A 22643-nucleotide genomic window follows, 5' to 3' on the forward strand; every position below is an offset into this window, starting at 1 on the left:
TATAAGCATATTTATTCCTCATAACCACCCAATTATTCCCATCTCACAGAAGACAACATCACACAGCTAGTAAGGCCAAGGGGTTCTAATCTACATGTGTCTGACTCTGGAGACCACTCCCTTCACTCCTGTGCTATAGTTAATAAGTTTTTCATAGGGACATCCTTTGCTTTTTCAACCTAAGTTGGGGAACAGAAGAGCTCCAGGTATTGTGGTTTAGGCAAGTAGGATTGAGGATAAGAGATGAGTGTTAAAATAAATGGCAAGTAGATGGAGGCAAGCAGCTGCAGCTATAAATCTAATTTACCAGTCAGCCATTCCATCCGTGGTTACTGAGAACCTACTTGAAGCTGAGTTACTTGCCTCCCCCTCTACAATTACTTGGCTTCCAGCTATCCTCTCCTTCAGTAATAACTGCCACCATTTGCTGAAAATCCATGTGCCAAATGTGCCATTATTATTTTTCTTAATAATTTCTCATTATTTCTGATAGTAACAAAAATTCTATGAGACAAATATCAGTACCACCATTTCACAGATGGGAGAACTGAGACCCAGAGAAGTTAAATTACTTACCAATATTTGACTGTAATAAATAGCAAAGCCAGGGTTCAAGCAAAGAGTCCATAGGGCAAAGTCCAGCCCCTTTTTTGTCATACAGAATGCTGCCATTTAATTCTTAGAGAAAAGATGAACTATGACTTTTTCAAAATTTAAACTCAGTTAAGATCACATTCGGCTGCAAGTAACAAATCTAATGTCTGTGGTTTAAGCAAAGTTTTCCTTTCTCACAGGAAGTCAAGAGATGGGCAAGAGAGGGCTGGTAGAACAGTTTCAGAATGCCATCAGCTTCCCAGCCTGCTTACCTCTCCAGTTTTGTGTCTTTGGTCCCAAGATGGCTTCTCCACTTAGAAAATAGCATCCATGTTGCAGGGAGAAAGAAGAACAAAGAGCAAAAGGCCTAACAAGGGAGCACATAAAAGTCCAACCCCTTGCATGAGCTTTATAAGGGAGCCCCACCCAGCTCCTCGTATCTCATTGGCCAGGGCTATGTCCCTTAGACACCCCCCCCCAACTGCAAGGGGTTCTGGGAAAGCAAGCTTTTTTTTAACTGGCCATGGTGGGCAATTAAATAAGAGGGGTTCAGCTGTGGGGAAGAAGTGGGTGAAATGGCTATTGGTTGGGCATCTAGCTGTGTCTGCCCCACAGAGCGATGTAGAGCACAAGACTTCCTAGAGAATCAAGGTATCCTGAGAACAGAAGAGCAATAAAAGAACCTTAAATCTGTGTTTAAAAGCTTTCCCAGTTGTGCAAGGTCACACACCCATGGGAGCAGAGGCTGGAAGAATGTGAAAGTTTTACAAAAGCCTCCAAGCAGCTGATTTGGAGGAAAAACACTGAGTCCCAGGTGACTTCACACAGATCATACTGGCAGACTCACAGGTTCGGAGTGTTTCCTCCGAGTCACCGCTGTTCCCCTCCCTCCCCTGCTCACTTTGTGGGGTGCATCTCCATGAGAGCCTGCGAGCTCATCTAGCGTTCCGGAGAAAAGGGAGAACGCGTTCAAATTCCGGTTCGAACAAAACAAGATTCCCTGCTACACTTTGTTATGAGAAGCAACATCTTTAGGAAAAGATAAGGAGTGCGAGGACTTGACTCGTGCAGTTGCAGCCACGCTGTGGAGCTCTATGAAGAAAGTGGGCCACAGAGGCTTAGACTTGTTTTCGTTTTCTCCCCAGTAAAGCAGTTCAGTAAACTTTCCTCATGAAAACCTCATGCAACACTGGTGGCTGGGTGACATCTGTATGAAATACTACAGATGAAGAGAAGGACGACAAAAAGACCTCTGTGAGCTAGGTCTAGGCACAGAAAGTGAGGTAACATAGGCATATTTAGGGATGTGGATAGTGCTGGGCTGGCCAAAAAGTCCGTTTAGTTTTTCCATAAAATAAGACACATTTTTCATTTTCACCAATAACTTCATTGATTCGGATATTTTAAGTATGTCAGCTAACTCCCACTATTGGCTTCTAGTGGTTAGAAGCCAGGGGTGCTGCTAAACATCTTCCAATGCATAAGTCAGCCCAACAGCAAAGAATTATATAGCCAAAATGTCAACAGTACCAAGAAACTTCACAAACCACTTTTGACATGTTCAATCAGTCACAGCACCTTCCCCAGACACTGTATAAATCTTTTTTTGCACTTCAGTTGCATTTTTATCTTTCTTGACATACTAAAGCATAATACACCAAAAATGTTGCATATTTTCTTCCATCTTCAATATTATAAAGGCTACACAAAAATTCACCCATTTTACTGTTTTTTAAAATGCATGCTGATAGGACAGCTGTCACAATACAATCTAACAAAATTGTTTTAAATGAAATTAAAGACAACTACTAGAGGTATCATACGGAAAAAATTAAATGAACTGTTTTGGCCAACCCAACATTACATTCACATCATGGGAAGAGTTAATACACTTCCCAACAAGCCTACCTACTTCTTGCTTGAAGAATGTGATCACTTACTTACAATGGACTGGCCACCTGAAAACAGCATCTGTAGTGTCTCCTTCACGAGGTAAAATTAAGTTTTCCCTTGTTAACAAAGACACACACACCAGGAATCAGCACAGCTGCTCCCCTGAACGTGCATCTGGTTTTATATCAAATGTTTGTATTCCCCAAACTAGAGGTGAAAATATATAGCTTTACTGTGGAGTTCACAGGGAGTCTACTGCAGGCCCAAACATTACAGTGCTTGATCTTCGTCCTCCACGATACGTATTTGAGACAGGAGCCTTTGCCAGAATGACTGTTATTCAGTGCAGTTAGAGTTCAGACAATTCCTTTAAGTCATGAATATTTTTAGGTGCACCACCATACAGAAACCACTAAATGATCTTTCTATTCTGAACTCATTCCACTCGCCAACCAAAACAGGGGTGTGTGTGTGGGCCAGTCAAAATGTGAGTCACACCAAGTTCCTGGGACACATATGACCCAAGTTCAGTCACAAACAGTGACAACCACCCACCTGGACCACCGACTCCAAACCCGCATTTCAGAAATAGAAGCTCTTCAACGGGTCCAGACTGGTACACATCCCCCCAAAACTGCCTAGCAAGTGTGCAAACTTAAAACTCCTGGAATGGCTCATTTTTTAAATCTAACATCCAGTCATTTGCTGGTCTAGATCCTTCAACTTGGAAAAAAATATTGAAGTAAATGAAACTCTCACCACTTGGCTTTTTGAAACATTATCAGCTAGTGCCAAACTGGCATCGATAATGACTGTGTTTTAAATGAAGAGTGTACAAGAAATAGAAGAGTCTGTCTTCTGTAGAGTGGGTTAATTCAGTTTAGCTTTTTTAATCCATTAGCTCCATTTCACGAAGCCTCAGTCTTTGTGGTGGCAACATCTGTGACAAAAGTTGTAGGCTTTTCAACCAGGGAAAAGGTTCTGACATGCACTGCAATGAATTTCAGAACAAATGACATAATACGCTACCGGTGCAAGGAACTGCACAAGCCCAGAGCAGTGTTTGCATACTGTCAACTTTCGGACAGTTTGATGACTGATTCAATCATGACATTATCAACATTTCAGCTAAAGAGCAGACACTCTGTTCCCTTTGTCCCCAAACAATACCCAGTGTCACTAACCTTAACAGCTTTGAAGCTCTTACTTAAACACAGCTGTTTGGCCATGGTTAAATCAATAATCATAATCATGGCTCCCTGAACGATTTCACAATTGGCTGCTCAACTGTGATAATTTTTTTCTCAATTTCAGAACTAATATGGCTTTCTAGGCAAGTCTCTGGGAATAAAAAAGCCATCATTATGCAATATCTCTTGCCTACGTTTTCACCATGAAGATACATTTCTTTAATAAAGAATCAAGGCACAGACCCAAAGGTAAAGGCATGGTCATTCATTAATTCACTCAGTCACTCATTGTTTTGAAAAGATAATTAACATCAGGTCAGAAACATGTAATATCTTTGAAAGGAAGGAGTGATGAATGAGGTCTTTAGTTAACACTTTGAAAAATATGCTATCTGAATTTGGTACTTATGAAAATGGGAGCTAAAAAAATCAAAAAGTTAATTTTAATGTAACAAATTGCCAACAAAATTAACTTAAATCAACTATAAAATGCAAATATTTCATGAATATGAAAGGCAGGGTTTTTAAAAAATATTTTATCTATTCATTTTTAGAGAGAGGGGAAGGGAGGGAGAAAGAGAGGGAGAGAAATATCATTATGTTGGTACTTCTCACGCACCCCCTACTGGGGACCTGGCCCACAACCCAGGCATGTGCCCTGACTGGGGATCGAACTGGTGACCTGACCTTTTGGTTCACAGGCCAGTACTCAATCCACTGAGCCACACCAGCCAGGGCTAAAAGGTAGGTTTTAAAAAGAAGCCAGCTAGTCAGTAACTGAGGGGGAAAAAATGACCTTGTTCTGATTTATCTCATGCTGGTACTGAGTGACAAAGAGACTACAAACACAGCACTCTCCCTCACTGAACTTGTTTCCAAAAATTGTCCATGATGCCCTTGAAATTAGGCACTATTGATCTGGAACTACAGTATGCCCTAAATTTCAAGTCGACCTTTGGCCACAAAGGCCATTATCCAAATTTTTTTTTCAAGGAGATACCAGAACTAGTGACAGTTGCTGGTCAAAGATAATAACCTACCTTTCTCAGTAATGAACGTCTTTCAAGTTTTGTCCTTTCAAAGTACGGCGTTTTACTATACCACAGCTTCATAAACAAGGACCAAGAAAGAAGAATACTGGTTCAAAGTAAGTATGTAAAATGACTATTACTCAAAAAACTGTTAATAAACTTAAAACTCTGGCATATTCAAGTCCTTAAGCCAAGGCGAGTTTCTTGGGGAAAAAGCGTATCTCTGAATTTGGCACATCGGTATAACACCCTAAACATATTCTTCACTTGACTGGTTTTTGCAGCTCCAGCTGTGGGCATTACAAACTCCAGTTTGAGCAGCACTGTATCAGCCAGGGCTCCAGTGAGCTCACGTCGGCCCACAGGAATTCCACATCACCTCCTTCTCTTTCCTACTGGGAAATACAGTGTGTTTTATTTGCTTCCTATAGAACATAAATAGAAAAGACTTGTCCACCAGTATTTCAGAGCCATTAGGAAATTTCTATTCTGAGTCTAACACGCAAACTAAAATTAAAATGCTCTGGCCTTTCCAGTAAAGCACCCCTTCCCGTTGCAAAATCCTGCTCTTTCTCTACCCTGTGCTAATTAATTTTTTCAGAAACTGAGAATAATATAGACCCAGGTGGTTTTATAAACAATGGCAAACAAAACACTTATATCTAGCTCTGAAATTTAATTGTCATCTGGCTAGAAAGATAGAGAACCCCATCTATATAGCCCTGTTATCTCCACACTTCTTGACTGAGTTTATTAGATGTAATGTGGTGGCTTCTTCCCTCATCCCCTGGAAATGCCCTTTCGTCCAGACACTGGGGATGCAGCCTTTGACTCACAAGGAAGCCCACGCCTGTTTCCTCCCAGACCTGGCAACATGAGGGATTCTCACTGTGTGGAACAGTGGTGAATGAAAAGGGAAACTTGACTCAGGAGCCACAGCCCATATATTTTTTTTCTTCTAAAAAAACAAAAGAAGAAAGAAAAGAAAAGAAAGAAAGAAAGAAAGAAAGAAAGAAGGAAAGAGAGCCTTAAGCACTGATAATTGAGAGTTCTGAATCAGTTTGTAGAGCTAAGTTTTTTTCCCAGAAAAATCAATCACAACCAGTTAGTAACCTGGGCACACAAATCTCCAGAAAAAAAGAAAATGTTTGAAACAGGAAATAAACAAAAATCAGAATTCTATACTTCCAATTCTCAAACTCTCGCTTCCTCCCAGCAGGCAACTGCTCTCCTTAATTACCAAACTTGGACACTAAATCAAATCCTCATTTTATTGCTCCCTGCATTTCTTATTGAAAGGAAGGATTTGTTTTGGTCCCACATGGTGAAAAATGCGTGTTCCTATAATTAACAGTTTGTATGCCACGCCTTCTGCCACATTTCCCTGTTAAAACTCCCTTCTCTAAAAATGATCTCTGAGAAGACAACTGCCAGCCCACATCCTTTTCTCAGCCACAGAACACAAATCTGAAGATTCTCAGCCACCTTCCTAACTAACCCCTCCTGATCACAAAGTTGGAAACGAAAGGGATTCTAGGTTAAAATGTGAGAGTGAAAAAGAGTTGGAGTTTTAGAAGTGTGGCCTCAAGAGACTATTTTTCCGGCAAGCTCATAATGAATACATCCCAAGTGAATTTCTCACATCCTGACTGGACTACATAAAAAGATTTTTTTATGTTGCTATATAAGAATAACGATTATATTCTTTCATTTAAATCACTATGCAATAGGCCACACGGGAACTAAAAAAATATATACAAAATTTCTGTTCTCCCTCAAAGAGCACCATTTTTGAGTCAATATTTCATAAACTTTTTGTGACATTTTTCAATAACACTCTTCCCCCACTCACCTCCACCCCCTCACTTCTCTGATTGGGGTTCTCAAGTATTAGTGGGAGACCAGGGTGTATATGAGGGGGTCTTAGGATACAGACAAGACATTACATATCCAATTCTGGAGGTATTTTCACACATAGGCTACTTGGGTGCCCCAGGAGTTAAACCTTACCACCACCACCCGGCAAAAGCGCTCATTCCTATTGGAAAACAGGAGTGAGTAGGAAAAGGAAATCGACCCGGGGAAAAGGAGGCGCAGCTGCTACACCCAGCTGCAACCACACAACGGTGCCACTCCTCTCGGGTCTGAGAAGAGTCAAACGCCCTTACCTGGGGGTGGAGACGGCCGGCACTAGTTCCAAAAGTTCTAGTTCGCCTTCCCTCGGAGTTCAAAGCTCCAGCACTCTGGCCCCGCCGCAGGCTAGCAAACCCGAATCCCGTCCCGTCCCGCTCTCGGCGTCCCCACCCTCCGGGCCCTACACCACGTCAGGAATCCGGGCAGACACGGAGCTGGGAGCTGACATCACTCCCCGTTCCAGGTACCTCCCCCTCCCACCGCCGCGCTCTCTCCTCCCCCCCTGCGGGAATTAGCCAAAGAGAGATCGCAAGGGGGAGGGGCCGGCCGCGCCCCAGCGCTCGCTGATTGGGCTCAGGGACCGTCACTCAGAGGAGTCAACTAATTTTATACATTCCTTGCTGAGCCAGACTAGGGCTGGAAGTGGGTGTTGATGGAAAAAAAATGCTGCTTTTCCTGCTATCTCTAAGGAAAGGAGATGTATGGGGAAGAACCCTGTGGTCGTGTTTTAAACTTTTCTTGGCGTATTTCCTACATCCCAGAAGAGACATGAAACTAAGCCACCCAAGCCCCGTTTTTAAAGGAAAAACAATTGCCTCTGTGTCACGGGCAAGTACGAGTCTGACTGTGCGTGGAGCAGAAAATGGCTAGCTTTAAGTCAGGCGAATAAAGGAAACCGCCAGCTCACTCTGCTACCCTTTTATCTTGGGACTCCTGGGTGTTCCCGTAAACGGGAAATTTAGAACTTCAAAGACACTTCGGAAAAATTTGGAAAGGGAATGCTAGAAAAGGCGACCCAGCTCTGAATTGTTAACTTGCAGCGTTGTCCGACCATGTGGCTGCTTTTGCTGTTAGCGCTGAAAATGAATCACACCACACGAGCTTCCAAGCAAATAAAATTGAACCTCTGAAATAAGAAAAATTACTATTAACCTTTTTCAGAGCCTTTAATGCTGCTGTTTTCATGCACAACTGAACAGGAGGGGTACTCACAATTGAGCTGAACAAGCCACATGAGAATAATTACTGTTGAATGGAACCAATTGCAGAGACTGAGCTATCAATTAAGAATTAACTAACATTTACCCTGGACAGATATCATGCTGTATAATCCCCTTGGCTAACAGAACAGAAAGATTCTCAGGAGATGGTTTATTTGATTTGCCTGTCTGCTCCAAGGCAGAACTGAATGGTGCAAAGTGGCTCTGTTTATATGAGACATAGGTAGCATACTATCCATCATCCCCTGGAAGTACAATGAATTAATTACTGACTTTCTGTTGGTTTTTATTATTTGTTTTTGACAGATGACAACATCCTATGTTTCACCACCGTGCCAAGAATTGTAGAGAGATGCAGAGCCCAACATTGTGCCTCATTTAATCCTCAGAACCATCTGGTAAAGTGTTGTTAGTCCCATTTTAACGTAAAAACCAAAGGCTCGGCAAAGTTACCTAAGTAAATTTCTCCAGAACACCCAGACCTGGAGTTGAAACCAAGGTCCATTTGACTCCAAAGGCATTTTTGCTCTTTACTTTAAAGCAGTGATGGCCTGCAATCTACACTCATTTGAACACTATACTGCTTAAAAAAAAAGAGCCACAGACCCAGGCGGGCGCTCTCAGACCTCGTTGTGTCACTACCACTGTCGGACCCACTTCTGCCTCCATTTTCCCCCAACTCTGTATGCCCCAACTAGATGAGTTTTCGAAAACACTGGTTTTGCCCTCGACATCTTCCCCTCTAAATCAGGGTCCCATTTCTCTGCAATTCTGGGCTAGCCATTTAAAAGTCTCCCTAACTTGGAATCTGTTTACCTCTCCCACCTTATCTCCCACTTCAGTTCTGGGGATCACTTTGCTTGATTCTCATCTCCTAGCCAAACTAGAAACCCCACTCTTCTGTGTGTAGGAGTTGGTTGTTGTTTGAAAAGAACTTTTAACTCTCAGCAACTTTCAAATATATAGTACAGTATTATTCATTATAGTCACCATGCTGTACTTTATACCCACATGACTATTTTGTAACTGGAAGTTTATACCTTCTGACCCCCTTCTGAGTGTTAAGTCCTACCCTTCTCTCAAAGCCTAATTAAAGTCCTCATCCTCACCATGCACTACAGGGAACAGAAAAAGGGCTTGGAGTCCGTTGTCCAGTTCTGCTACTTACTTGCTGTGTAACTTGGGCAACTCACTGAAACCTCCATCAGTTACTTTTTTTTTTAAGAGAGAGAGGGGAAGGGAAGGAGAATGAAAGGGAGAGAAACATCAATATGTGGTTGCCTCTTGCGCACCCCCTCCTGGGGACCTGGCTCACAACCCAGGCATGTGCCCTGACTGGGAACTGAACCGGCGAACTCTTGATTCACAGGCTAGCACTCAACCACTGAGCCACACCTTATGACATGGAGCTGATAGATAATACTTCAAATTATTTATTGTAAGCTTTATTGAGATTGTACAAATGTGCAAACATATAGTTATATATGCCTAGCTATATACAATTTCTATCTTCCCAAACTCTGAAAAGCAAGATCCATGCTAAATACCTCTTCCTATTCCTTACACCCAATTCAAAGAAAAAAAAACTCAGTAAAAATACAGGGCAGAAATGGATCATTATATCACCTCTAATACCCTTCAATTCCTTAAATAAACCAAACCCCAGATACCCCAAATAATCTTAGAGCCGGAAAATGCAATTATCTCTCTCTCTCCTTCTCTCTCTGCTTTGGCCAGAGAGAGTCCTTCCCTTTTCCCATCCTCCCACATTTATGCAACAACCCTTCACCCCCTCAGATATTTTATGCACCAACCACTTAACTTGCCTCTTAGCCACTCATCCTTCCCTCCCCACAGCCAGGGACACACTTGTCTGTCATGCCTGTTGACTGCCTTGTTCTCCCAAATGTCTCCTAACAGAGGCTGGATGGCTACCAGTCATTCTTCCAGCCCCAGTCATAGGATGGCTACGCACAGGCTCAGACTGTGCAACCAGCAGCAGAAGATCGGGGAGGGAATGTCCCACCCCCACAGGGATGGCAGGATAGAATAACAGGAAGTTGCCTCCCATCCCCTCCACAGCTGGAGTGATAACAGCTGCCATCAGAGTCCGGACAAACAAAAGACTCAGGAGGAAAGCTGAAAACTGGCCCTGGCTGGAGCAGTAGTGTTCAAACCAGGGTTCAGAAGCCGGTAAGAGAGGAATCATTGGGCCAGATTTCACGCTCCTTCTCCCCACCTTCTCCCTTCCCCCTTAATCTTTGACTGGAAGCTGTTTTTCCTTTATATATGTCCCAATCTCTATCTCTCTCTCCATGTATGTATAAACATATACATATAGCATTGATTACTCACAATCTACTCTCTTTCAGTTCTGCCCTCTGGAGTGACAGATTGCAGATTGACTCTTTCATCCACCCCCACCCCCAAGCCAGTACATGGGTGAGGACACTTTCCATACTTTGTTTAGATGCGGAGACCAGGAGAGGCTCACCCAGCTCATCAAGGTCCAGTCATTTGGCTGCTTCCAGCTGCAGTTCTCCAAAGCACAGTCCTGATTACTCTAGACTCCTTTCAAAACACTTGAATGTCTCCCCTTTTCCAAGGAACAAAGCTCCACACAGGCTCTTACATTCTGGCCCCTACCAACCTTTCTGAACGTATCATCACTCTGCTTCATACATATGCACTGTGCAAACTGAATGAGTCTGCAACTATATTCTCACTTTTGCCCATTTCTACTAAAATCTATCTCACAGGGTTGTTGTCAGGGCCTGACTAGATGTCATACAAGATGACAGAGCATGTTGCTTGACGCATAGCAAGTCATTGATAAACACATTTCCCTTGTTCTAATGCAATTATAATATTATTTTTACGTATGGCTTATGTCTCACACTGACTGTAAGTTTCTTACAGTCTTTGAGGGTAGGAGGCCAATTTGTGTCATCCCCTTTATGGGATTTAGAACCATGTGGTGTCCTGTGGACAGTCAATCAAAATTTACTGAATGAATGAATGCCATCTTTTGCTTAAAACTTCTAACCTGCTCTGGGCCAGGTCTTTAGAAATTCAGAAAGAACTTGACCAAAGTGGTCTTAAAGTGAGGCAGGATAGTAAGGAGCTAGGAAAATTCTTTGGCAAGTGGAATGGGGAAACAGATAGCTGAAGAAATGGGCCAAACAATTTACAGCCAGATACAGAAGGTCACCAGGGATGAAAGCCATGGGTGTCTAGCAATGGGCAAAACTGGTGCTGGGCCCCACTCCCAGGGTGGTCTTTCCTCCCCTGGCATAAGGCTGCTTATGCAGTTTACACCCCCTGCCCTTCCCTTCCTAAAAATAACACCTAGGCCTCAGTTGTACTTCAGCTCCAGGCCCAGAAAAGCAGCAAAACCAGGTGGGCAACACCAGCACCAGCTGCAGTAACTAATGACCCCCTGCCCTAACGCTGACCAATCAGTGGAGACCCCAACCCTGAAAAGATACACTTGAAAGAGCTGATGAATATTCTATTGAGACACTTCCCTAAGACCTCCCCTAAACTCCCAGCCTGTAAAACCCTCCAGACCGAGGACCCAGCCTGAGCTCTCCCTCCCCTTCCCGGTAGCATGCCTGTGCCTTTCCCTTCCCCCTCTTTTTCCCCTACAGGCATGCATCTCCTAAACTCTAAGGGTTCTCACAAGACTTACAGCTGGGGAATAATGAGCAACAGTGGCTTTTAACCCCCTGAACCTATCCCCAAGGACCCCCTTCCTCTGACTCTCCAGGGAGCCGACAGTAGCCCCTCCTTGGCTCATTTCTTTCCTACCACATTTGTAGAGAACCAATCCAGCCCAGCCTACTCTCTGTATTATTGCTTCTCCTGTCCTAGGCCCTTCCTTGTTTCACTGTCCCCAGCTTCAATACACACACTCTCAAAATCACCTGGACCCCTGTTGTGAAATCTTTCCCCCATGAAGTCAAGAACCTGCACACTACAGGCTGGCCCAAGGCAGAGCTGCTCAGGGCCCAGCCACTTGCCTGGAATAAGGAGATCTGGGTGCCTCAGATTTTCCTCATCCCAGTCACATCGCCAAACACAGGGGAGGATGAACACATGGTATAAATCATGAACCCAAATTCAAATGAAACAAGCTTAGCTTTAGAATTCCTTCTAAAAGGAAATTGCTGCTTATTCTGTCTGATTCTAAGTATGGCATTGCTGATAACCGAGACACTCTTTTAATATCCTTTTGCTGGATACTAAGTCACTACTCAGCTATCAGCACTGATATTTACGAATCCAACCCTCCTCCTTTGGCCCATGGACACAGGTTAGAAATCTCCCCAATATCTCACTCCAAGCAAAGTTTTATTTTAATCACTCTTTCCTTGTAACCAAGATTGTGCTGGTTATTCTCTGATTACCAGCCAGATAAATCCAAAAATTTAGTTACAGCCAGTCAACTTCCCCAATTTATTGTTCTATTTAAGATGGAAAAACTTAATTAAAAATAGAAATTATGTCTTTTTCATGGTCTTTGATTAATGTTCAGATAGTGACTAAACAAATTAAATTCCCTTAAACAATTAACCTCATTTACAAACATAGTTAATTGAATATCCTAAAGAGTGTGTCTGATTCCCATACTCTGAAAGAGGCCAACAAGGAGGGGAGTTGGCCTTTTCAATACATAGCAGCGATTCCTGCTTTCCATTCCATGCAGATGATCTGCATAGCATCCTTCCCAAGCAGGCCAAACCCTTCCCCAGGCTGTCAGGCCTTTTCAGAATTGACAGGTCACTGCCATTCCTTCCTACCGACATGCACTGTGTACCGACAGACCTCTTTAAAGGTCCTGGGAACATGCTCAGTCAGCAAGGAAGAATCACTCGTGACCAGTACCTCCCACCTTGTCTTTCACCTGCCACGATACTAAGAAAAACTCCTTTTTCCAGTATTGGGTTGGCCAAAAGTCCATATGGGTTTTCCATAAAGTAGAAGAGACATTTTTCATTTTCACCAATAATGTTATTGATTTGGATAGTTTGAGGATGTCGGCTATCTCTCACATGGTATAACATTGATTATACTCAATTAATGTCTCAATTTGATCGCTACCAACTTCAACTGGTCTACTGGACTGTGAAACATCATCCAGCAAGAAATCTCCAGCACAAAACTTTGCAAACCACTTTTGACACATCTGATCCGTCGCAGCACCTTTTCCGTACATTGCACATATCTTTCGTTTTGCATTTGAGTTGTATTTTTATCTTTCTTGAAATAATAAAGCATATTATACTGGAAACGTTGCACATTTTCTTCTAGCTTCAATATTAAAACGGCTACACAAAAATTCACCAATTTTGATAAACTTTTTAAAATACATGCTGACATGATAGCTGTCACAATACAATCTAACAAAACTGTTTCAAATAATGTTGAAGACAACTAAGTGCTATTAGAGCCATCTTACAGAAAAACACGAATGAACTTTTTGGCCAACCCCATGACATATCATGGCTCATTATTAATGAAAATTTACCAGTTTCACACGTGGTGCATCCCATTCTCTGGGCCAGCACCATGTATGATTCCCAGGCCTTTAACTGATCCATTAATTCCTAGTCCACTCACCTTTTCAGCTGGACAATCATTAATTTACTGTGGCTTTATTTAGTTTCTTCTAATCCTTAACCAGAATTCTTTTGCTTAACTAGAATTTACATTTAAAAATGGCACGTTCAACTTCAATGCAGAAACTTCTAAGAGGACTAAACGAAAGAGTGTTAGCTATAAACAGATGTAAGATAAGCACAGGACAACTGGTTTAAATAAATACTTTCATTAAAGGAACTTTCCTGGCAAGTTGAAACAAGTTGCTGATTAACAAATCTTCATGCTAGAGCATCTTACCTCCCAAATCCTACAAAAAAAGTTCTCGACTGCTTTGCCTTGCTCCTCCCAATCCTACCTCCAGAAAAGCCTTTCCTCTGAAGGATGCTGACTGTGTAGCATTTGAATTGCCAGATAATTAGTACTGTGGTTTGTTAAACTGGCCAGGGAATTAAGGAAGCAAAGACAAAGTTATAACCATCCCTTTAGCATGTCTTTTAAATGCTTTAACCCTCTTTCCTCTTATGTCACCTTAGGTAATTTCCATTTGATTCTGGATTGCTGGCATTCTGAAGTAGGCATAATGTGGACAAGATGCCATTTCTGTAAAAGATCACCACGCATTCCTTAATAAAGGGAAGTACAAGAAATAGCACCTCTTGTCCTGGCCAGGTGGCTTAGTTGGTTGGAGCCTCATCCCATGCACTAAAAAGAGTTAGGGTTTGATCACTGGTCAGGACACATACATAGGTTGCCGGTATGATCCCCAGTCAGACATGTAGGGGAGGCAACTGTTCGATGTTTCTCTCACATTGATGTCTCTCTCATCCTCTCTTTAAAAAAATAAATAAATAAACAATAAAAAATAAAATAAAATCTTCTTTGGTAAAATTAAATAAGGCACTGCATGTACTCTGAGTTAAAAGACTTAGGATCACTTGATATTTTTGAGCTTCAGTATCTCCATGCATCAAAGGAAGGGCAATGATGCTAAAGAAAGAGTGAAGTGCAATGGAGCCATGAAACCCTAGACGCTGTACCCCGCCCCCACGGGTTCCTTCTGACAGAGTCCAAGACTGTTCTCTACACACAGGATTCTCAGCTAATATTCTGAGACCCTTGCTCTTTTGAACAGTGCTTGGTTGGACCATGGATTCCCACCTGAATCAACGTATAGTACAGTCAAGTACAAATTTGCCAACAGCCTGAAACTAATTAACAGAGGAACTTCAGCAGAGCTTTATACCGAATAGTCACGAAGTGGTCCTATCACATCTTCTCTTGAGACAGTGCAAGTGAGATACATAGAAAACCAGGAAATAGAGTAGCAAAGAGGCAGATATAAATAAAAGCAATAAACAGAAGAATGAGTAAATAGAAGAATGAACTACAGAAAGTGGGATAAGGAGAAAGTCAGTAGCTCTGATAAAATATAAAGCAGAAAAGGATAGATGCTGAGAGTCATACATAGAAAAGGTGGTAATTGGAACCATGAGGCAGTAGGCACCGTGAGGGTAGTGGAGGGTGGTGGAAAGTATAACAACAGTAATAAAAAATGATGGTAATAATAATAGGAAACACCAATTTCTGTGTGTCTAGTACTATTTTAAGTGTTGTAAATATATTCAACGCTGTGAGCCTGTTTCCACTTCACAGATGAGGAAACTAAGCCACAGAGAGCTTAAATAACTTGCCCAGGGTCACATGCTAGGAAGCAGCATGATTAAACCCAGCTTGGCACTAGAGTCTGTGTGGAGAAAGAAACTGAGTCACAAGACTAGTAGAGTTAATGTTGAATTCTTAACCTTATTCCAGTTCTCATGAGGCTTAACGGTTCAGTGGTTTCCTGCATTTCCTTCATTCCCCAGGTCACCTCGCACTAACTCTCCGTCACCTGGAGTAACCTAAACACTTGCAGGGGTGTCCAACCTACAGCCTGCAGCATGGCTGTGAATGCGGCCCAACACAAAATTGGAAATTTACTTAAAACATTATGAGATAGTTTTGTGATTACGTGTCGCAACGTATTTAATGTGTGACCCAAGACAACTGTTCTTCCAATGTGGCCCAGAGATGCCAAAAGGCTGAACACCCCTGCATGCTTCTTAAAGGAGCCTAACATTATGACTTCAAGTGAAATAACAAATGGGACAGAGTGAAGTGTTGTTTTTATTCTGAAGTGAGGTGAAAGTTCTGAAAATATGTGCTAATGATTAAGACTGAGTTTGGCCCTGGCCAGTGAGGCTCAGTTGGTTGGAGCACCATCCCACGGACCGAAAGGTCACAGGTTCAATTTCCAGCCAGGACACATACCCAGGTTGCAGATTCCATCCTTAGTTGGGGCACACACAAGAAGGCAACCAATTGATGTTTCTCTCTCTCTCTCCCTCTCTCACTCTCAGCAATGAAAAAATGTCGTTGGGTGTGAATAAAAAAGAAAAAGATTGAGTTTGTTTCTAAGTCATGCTCCTTTGTGACATTACCTTGACCCAGCCTCTGTCTGTCTTGGTGGTATATGGTGTCACACACTGTGGGAATTTTAGAATGTATTAGTTTTCAACGTGTAATTATCATTCCTTATTAATTAAATATAATTATATTAATTACATGACCCTGTTCTACCTCGTTTTTTCCCTAAGCAACTAGAAGGAAGAGGCTATGATTACAGGGGCACTGAACAGAGACCAAAAGAAAAGGAACCTGAATATTGTTTTATCTTTCTTCCACCTCTCACAACAGCAGCCAGACCACTAGGTTCTTGAAGGAGTTTAGATTTTTTTAATTGTAATGAGAACAAAGGGAATATCTTACTACCATTTTCTTGTTTCGCTAAAAAACAAAAACCTTCCCTCGATCAGCCTCACCTTGCTTTATTTGAGTACAGTTGCAAGAGAGACCACTGGTATGCGAACAGGTGCCACTCTCTTGTAGGACTCGTTGGAAAGGTCTGGGCTTTGCTACCGAAAGGGCAATCGATGGAAATTGTAAATCAGCGATTCCATCATCACGTGAAGAAGGAAAAGAGCTGGAGCCCAAAGGTAACTCTGCCTTAGGAGAGGCTGAATGAGAAAAAATCGAAATCTGCTGAAAAACTAGAAGATTTAGAACTTTGTCTTGTAATAAAAATTATTTCCATATATTATTGCTCAGACAATTGTTTCCATATATTATTGAATGGATAGTATTGGGCATTTTATTCTAATCTTTTTAACCCACTGACTTCTAAATTCTTTTAGAAGATAATAAAAATGGCAAAGAAAATAATCACCCTCTTCCAAAATGCCATGCAGAATCCCTGGACTTTATCTCCTAATGAGGATTACTCTTATAAGGATCAGCCTTATTTGTCCTGTTCTATTTTAGACATCAGGGTTGTGTTCGGTTGCCTTCTAAAGCTTTTTATTTATAGAATAAAAGAGTCATATGTGTGGAAATAATAACACTTTTGTCAGAAAGTCAAGCAGCAATGTGGAAGCTCTGGGGTTCAAATGCACTTTCAGTGGTGCACACCTCCCTGGAACAAGCAAGGGGCAGAGGAGGGGGGAGAAAGTCTATGCACCACAGACGAGCCCCTGAAACTGGAAATATCAAATGATCAGTCTGCACGGTTTATCCCAGTGGAGTGTCTCAGCTCTGGGATGTTTCCATCCTGCCTACCCACCCTGTCTACACACTCTCCCTGCCCCCTGACTAATAGGCTTATTGACTGTAAAATGAGAAAAAGGAAAACCGTTTTTTCTTGCAATTCTGGGATGGGGAATGTCAACCTGGGCAAGACATTTAATGTTAAAAGTTGAACACCTTTCTCAGTCACCTTTTCATGTTCTTTGAGAACCTAGTTCTAGAATCTGACTTAATTTTCCCACCAAGCATAAAGGTAAGTGCAATTGTTGTCACCACTTTCCAAGGGAAAAAACCTGAAGTTTGGGAGCAAAACTGGGTTCATGGGTGGGATTAGCAATTACACAGGGGCCATGTTTGGAGGGCCCAGGCTTGTTTTAATCCTTTGCTGCCACTATCTTGAAATTCTTAACAATTTTTAAAAAAATTTTATTGATTTTTTAGAGAGAGGGAAAGAGATAGGAGAAACATCAGTTTGTTGTTCCACTTATTTATGCATTCATTGATTGCTTCTTGTATGTTTCCTGACAGGGGATCGAACTAGCCACCTTGGTGTATTGGGATGACGCTCTAACCAGCTGAGCTACCTGGCCAGGGCTTAATACTGTTTTTTTAACAAGGGGGTCTCACATTTTTATTTTGCACTGGGTCCCAGAAATTATGCAGTTTGTCCTTCCTAGCAGGGCTGACTAACTCTCCCAAGGCCTCATGGCCATTTGCTCGGGCCACCACAACCAAGTACCACAGACTGGGTGCCTTGAGCAACAGAAATTTGTTTTCTCACAATTCTGGAGGCTAGATTTCCAAAATCAATGTGTCGGCAGGCTTCTTCTGAAGCCTCTCTCCTTGGCTTATAGATGGCTGCCTTCTGTCTTCACATGGTCTTCCGAATTAGGGCCCACCCTAATGAGCGCATTTTAATTCACCTCCTTAGAGACCCTACCTCCAAATGCAGTCACATTCTGAGACCAGGGATCAGGACCCCCACATACAGATTTAGTGGGGGGAGATGTAATTCAGCCCATAGCACTCCCATGAATAGCCAAGAAGTAGAAGAGCCACTAGATTCATCTCATTTCACTATTTGTCTTCAGAGATTCCCTGGTAAGCTCATAACAGCAACTCGTCTTATCACCAGTAGGAGAAGCAGAGGCATTCAAAGTTCAGGACTCACTATCGTGAAACAAAATGGCAATTCAGGAAATATATTAGTATCATGATAGCACTGGGTGCAAACCTCAGCTCTCCCAGCACTGAATCTACTGCTGGACTTGTACTGCCTTGTACAGCCTACACACAGGGGCGCTGCTGCCAAAAGACTGTCCCTCTCTACAATTATAGGTTCTTGGATTGTCTGCCTTTGGTAATTTCCAAAATAGCACAGTCGACTCTGTTTCTATCCAGGGGGAAAACATCATTGCTCTTCTACTCGCAAGTTTCACAAAGGCACCTCTGTGGAATGCGTCCAACATACCCGTGGTGGAGCCTCTTATCTCATTCTTTTGCTGGCTCCACTCTGTGAGAGGGGGAGCAGAGAGAAGTTTGCAGGAGATAACTGGGGAGTAAGGTAACTCATTTAAATGATAAAACAGGAAACCCATTTCCAGTCTGGCCAGGGATCATGTTTTAATGTGAACAGATCTGGAATCTGGACTGAAGACCTGGGGGTATTATAATATGAAGCAGCAAGGAGGGGGTGGGGGCACCAGATTTCTTCTTTCGAAGAAAAGAGCTCTTTGGTGACAGCTAGGCAGGGAAAGCATGAGTGACGCTTTGGCTCCAAGACACAGTGGAGAAGGAAGGGAGGCAGGTCAGGGAGAGAACACTCTGGCCCAGCTCCTGGCTCTGATACTAGCACTGGGCAGGTTGCTTTGCCCCTCCAGACCCTAGTTTATCCTCTGCAACTTGATGCTTCGAAGCCCCTCTCTACCTGTCAAAGTGGGTATCATTGCCAGGGTGTCATAATGCCGTTTGCACAGACGAGAAAGCCTGCCATACAATTTTCCAGTAAATTCACTTTCCAGTTATGGCAACATGATCTTTTATGATTGGTTATTTTGTAGAATACATTTCCTTCATGATTAAAAAAATCACACATTAGTGGGGAAATTAGCCAACACCCTGACCAGGTGATTAACATTAATGTCCCCAACTAGGGGCAGATAAACTTTGTCTTCTCTGGGTATGATGCTCTGCGAAGGACACAGAACCACTTAGGCAACATTCTGTCCCAAACGCATAATCTGCATCTGACCATAAGGACACAGCAAACAAGCCCAAACTGAGGACAGTCTGTAAAACATACGACCTACTCTTATAAAAATGTCAGCGGCATGAAAAACGCAGTTGGAGGGAGTTTTCCAGGTGAAAGGAAATTAAAGAGTCAAATATGACAAGTAAAACATGATCTTGGACTAGATCTTATATGGAGAAAGTATTTCTATACAGGATTGTATTGGTACAATTGACAAAATTAGATATGGCTGTAAATTAATGTATTGATGTTAAATATCCTAAGTTTTACCACCACACTCTTGTGCTATAAGTAACAGTGATTGTTCTTAGGGTACATACATTCTGACACCATGGAGTAAGAGGAATGATATATGCAGACTTTAAATCATTAGGAGAAAGAGAAATTAATAGGACAAATGGTGGTGAAATGTAAAATATTGGTAAATTGAGGTAAAGGATATATGTGAGTACCTTATTACAGTCTTCTAAATTTTCTGTGTTTGAAATTATTTTAAAATACAGTGCTTCTTTTTTTTTAAAAGTAACACTTATTTTTTGCATAACATTTTCTAAAGAAGAAAAATCACTTGCCATCCTTCCACCCAGAGATCATGGTTAACCTTTCGTGCACACAACCACACCTCGGAGATGTGGCAAGTTCAGGTCCCCACCACACAGCCAGCCTCTCAGTGAAGTGGGCCGTAATCTTTTTGCTGGTGGAGAGTCTTGCCTTCAATCTGTGAAAACCACACCTGTGAAGTGTAATAAAGTGAAGCAAAATGAAACAAAGTATGCCTGGTACCCAACTTCTTCCGAAGAAGACAGCTTGTTGGTAACAGCCGGGTGCTGGCTGTGCTTTGACTCGCAAGCACAGGAGCATGGGAAGGGTGGCAGGGCACAGCCGGTAGATGATTTGTTGGGGCCTATGATCTAGGCTGATCGATGGTTCCCAAGAGGAAATCCACTGTGACCTTCAGGAAAAGATCACCCCCAGCCGCCATTCTTTTCTGTCGCATGTTGGGTCACATGAAGGTGTTTGGAGGAAAACTAGCCATCTTCAGATCATGAAGGGAAAGCCAAGAGCATGTAAGTGAAGGTTAAGGTGATTCAGGACACTGACATCATCGAGCTGTTCAGTTAACCAACACTAGCACCACCCTGGCTGCAGAACATTCAGCACATGAGGTAATAAATGTCCTTATTCTCCAAGCCAATATTATTTTGATATACTGTTATGAACAAAAGCATCCCAACTGTTCAACCTCTACTTCAAAACATGATAATACAACCATTCCCTTTGCTTGTTTGTCAATCACATGTAGCAAAAGCTCTTCCAAATTGGAAAAAAAAATCATAAGACCAAATCTGGTTTGGAACATGTAGTTAGTTAGTTCACCAGCCAGAAGCTAAAGAGAACAGGCATTTCCAGATTGGAATAGGCAACGTGGGCTTCATCCCCAGGAAGTGGGATAGGGAGAGCTAACCTTACTCTCTGGTGCAGAAAGGCCCCGAGTACTAGAAAAAGTAACGTTAGAAGTGAAAATAGGGTACATACATTCTGACACTATGGAGTAATGACACTAAGACTTAGAATTGCTCTGGCTTCCAGCGAGGATTCAATCTGGTGAGTAGACAAAGTGGAGAAAGCAGAAAAGATTGTAGCCCCTACCATAGCTTGGTACCTGTGCCTCTCCTACAGGCTGGGCGAAGAGTGGGCCATTGGCCATTCCAATCCTGTGGCAATGCCCTGTGCATCAACATGGCTCCTGAGACTAGTGACCAGTGGCAGAGCTGATGCCAGAGAAGGACACGTGGCAGGTGGTATCTGAAGGCTTTAGCACCAGTGGACGCTGCACTTGACATTTAATAAATGATAGTTTGCTGATTCATTAATAAATACTTATTGAGCACTTGCTATCTTCTAAGTGATGTACAAGATGCTAAATACAAGGGGGAGGTCCTCCCAAAAGCAGAATTATCTTCTAGAGGGTGGGCCCCTTGTAGTACAGGCTTCCCCCGCTAGGCAAGTGTTCTAGGAACCCATCTGTATCAGTGGACCAGCTTGCATTGTAAGAGGCTATGTTTGGCTTTGGTGAATTTTTTTTAAGACTCTTTCAACAGGTTTGCCCGTTTCATGATGGGTGATTTACCAGTGCACCTGCCCACACTGTCCTGAGTGTTCAGCAGTTTTTGATCAAAAGTGGCTTGACTCCCATGGCCCACCCTCCCTATTCACCTGATATCACCCAGAGAGATTTGTTTTTGTTTCCCTGGATGAAAAAATGTCCTCAGAGGAAACCATTTTGCCAATGTGCAAGAGGCAAAACAAAAAATGGCAGAAGCACAAAAAGGCATCAAAATCAACAAGTTCAAAAACTGTTTTGAGCAGTGGAAAAAACGTCTCAACAGGTGTACTGCATCCAATGGAGAGTGCATTGAAGGTGACTAAAGTTTAAACATGTAAGAATAAATACACAATTTTTATAAGTAAATTCTGGACTTTGGGGTCCCCCCTCATATACAGGGCTTAATATGGCATTTTTCTTGCTCTCACAGATGTTTCAGTCCAATTTGGGGAGGCTGTGTGTCTCACAGATACTGCAGCCAGACAGGTCTAGATCCAAGTCCTGACTACCATTTACAGTGGGACCATGAACAAGATAAGTATCCTCAACGTGCCTCATTTACTTCGTGTATAAAAATGGGGATAACAACAATGCCTGGCTTATAAAGTAATTGTGAGGATTAAATAATGAAGTATGTATAAAGTGCTTAACATAGTGCATGGAATATCGTACTCATTAATAAACAACATGGGTTGCTCTGGCCTAGTGGCTCAGGTGATTGGACTGTTGTCCCATGCACCAAAAGGTTGCGGGTTTGAACCCTGGTCAGGGCACATACCCGGGTTGCAGGTTCCAAACCCGGTCAGGGTGCATATGGGAGGCAACCAATGTTTCTCTCTCTCCCTCTCCTCTTCTCTCTCTAAAATCAATGGACATGTCCTCAGGTGAGGATTAAAAGAAAGAAAAAGAAAAAAATAAATGTGAGAGTTGTCATGGATTGGTATTTTTATATTGTATGTATTGTTATTATATTATTAGTGAATAACAATAATTATTACTGTTATTAGTGTTATTATTTATATTTGTGCTCTTTTGTGCTAAAGAGGGTGGAATTTTTCTGAGCATGATCTGCACTAAAGCTAAGTGGAACCTTATCTGCAGAGCCCCTGGAGGAGGTTGGGTTGGGTCCATGTGTTCGTGGTCTTACAGTCAAAAAGCGTCCATCACTCCCTTTTCCTCGACACCTTTCACATAAGCTAATGAAGGCCTGAGTGTCAG

The 22643-nt window shown here is 42.4% G+C and overlaps 2 protein-coding genes across 11 annotated transcripts in view; both read right to left on the bottom strand.

Annotated features, from left to right (window-relative positions):
* PPFIBP1 (PPFIA binding protein 1) overlaps positions 1–7090 on the bottom strand; it is a 159067-nt gene extending 151977 nt beyond the window's left edge. For all 10 annotated transcript variants that reach the window (XM_045829145.1, XM_045829152.1, XM_045829150.1 and 7 more), the window contains exon 1: positions 6877–7090. The gene's annotated coding sequence lies outside the window, so the exon portion shown is untranslated. The remainder of the gene's footprint in view (positions 1–6876) is intronic.
* Positions 1–22643, bottom strand: part of LOC123813074 (single-pass membrane and coiled-coil domain-containing protein 2-like) — a 107166-nt gene that overhangs the window by 61886 nt on the left and 22637 nt on the right. The gene's annotated exons all lie outside the window — the stretch shown is intronic.

The sequence above is a fragment of the Phyllostomus hastatus genome, unplaced genomic scaffold, assembly GCF_019186645.2.
Source record: "Phyllostomus hastatus isolate PE091 unplaced genomic scaffold, TTU_PhHast_1.1 phas_scaffold_93, whole genome shotgun sequence".
In the NCBI taxonomy this organism is placed as follows: Eukaryota; Metazoa; Chordata; class Mammalia; order Chiroptera; family Phyllostomidae; genus Phyllostomus; species Phyllostomus hastatus.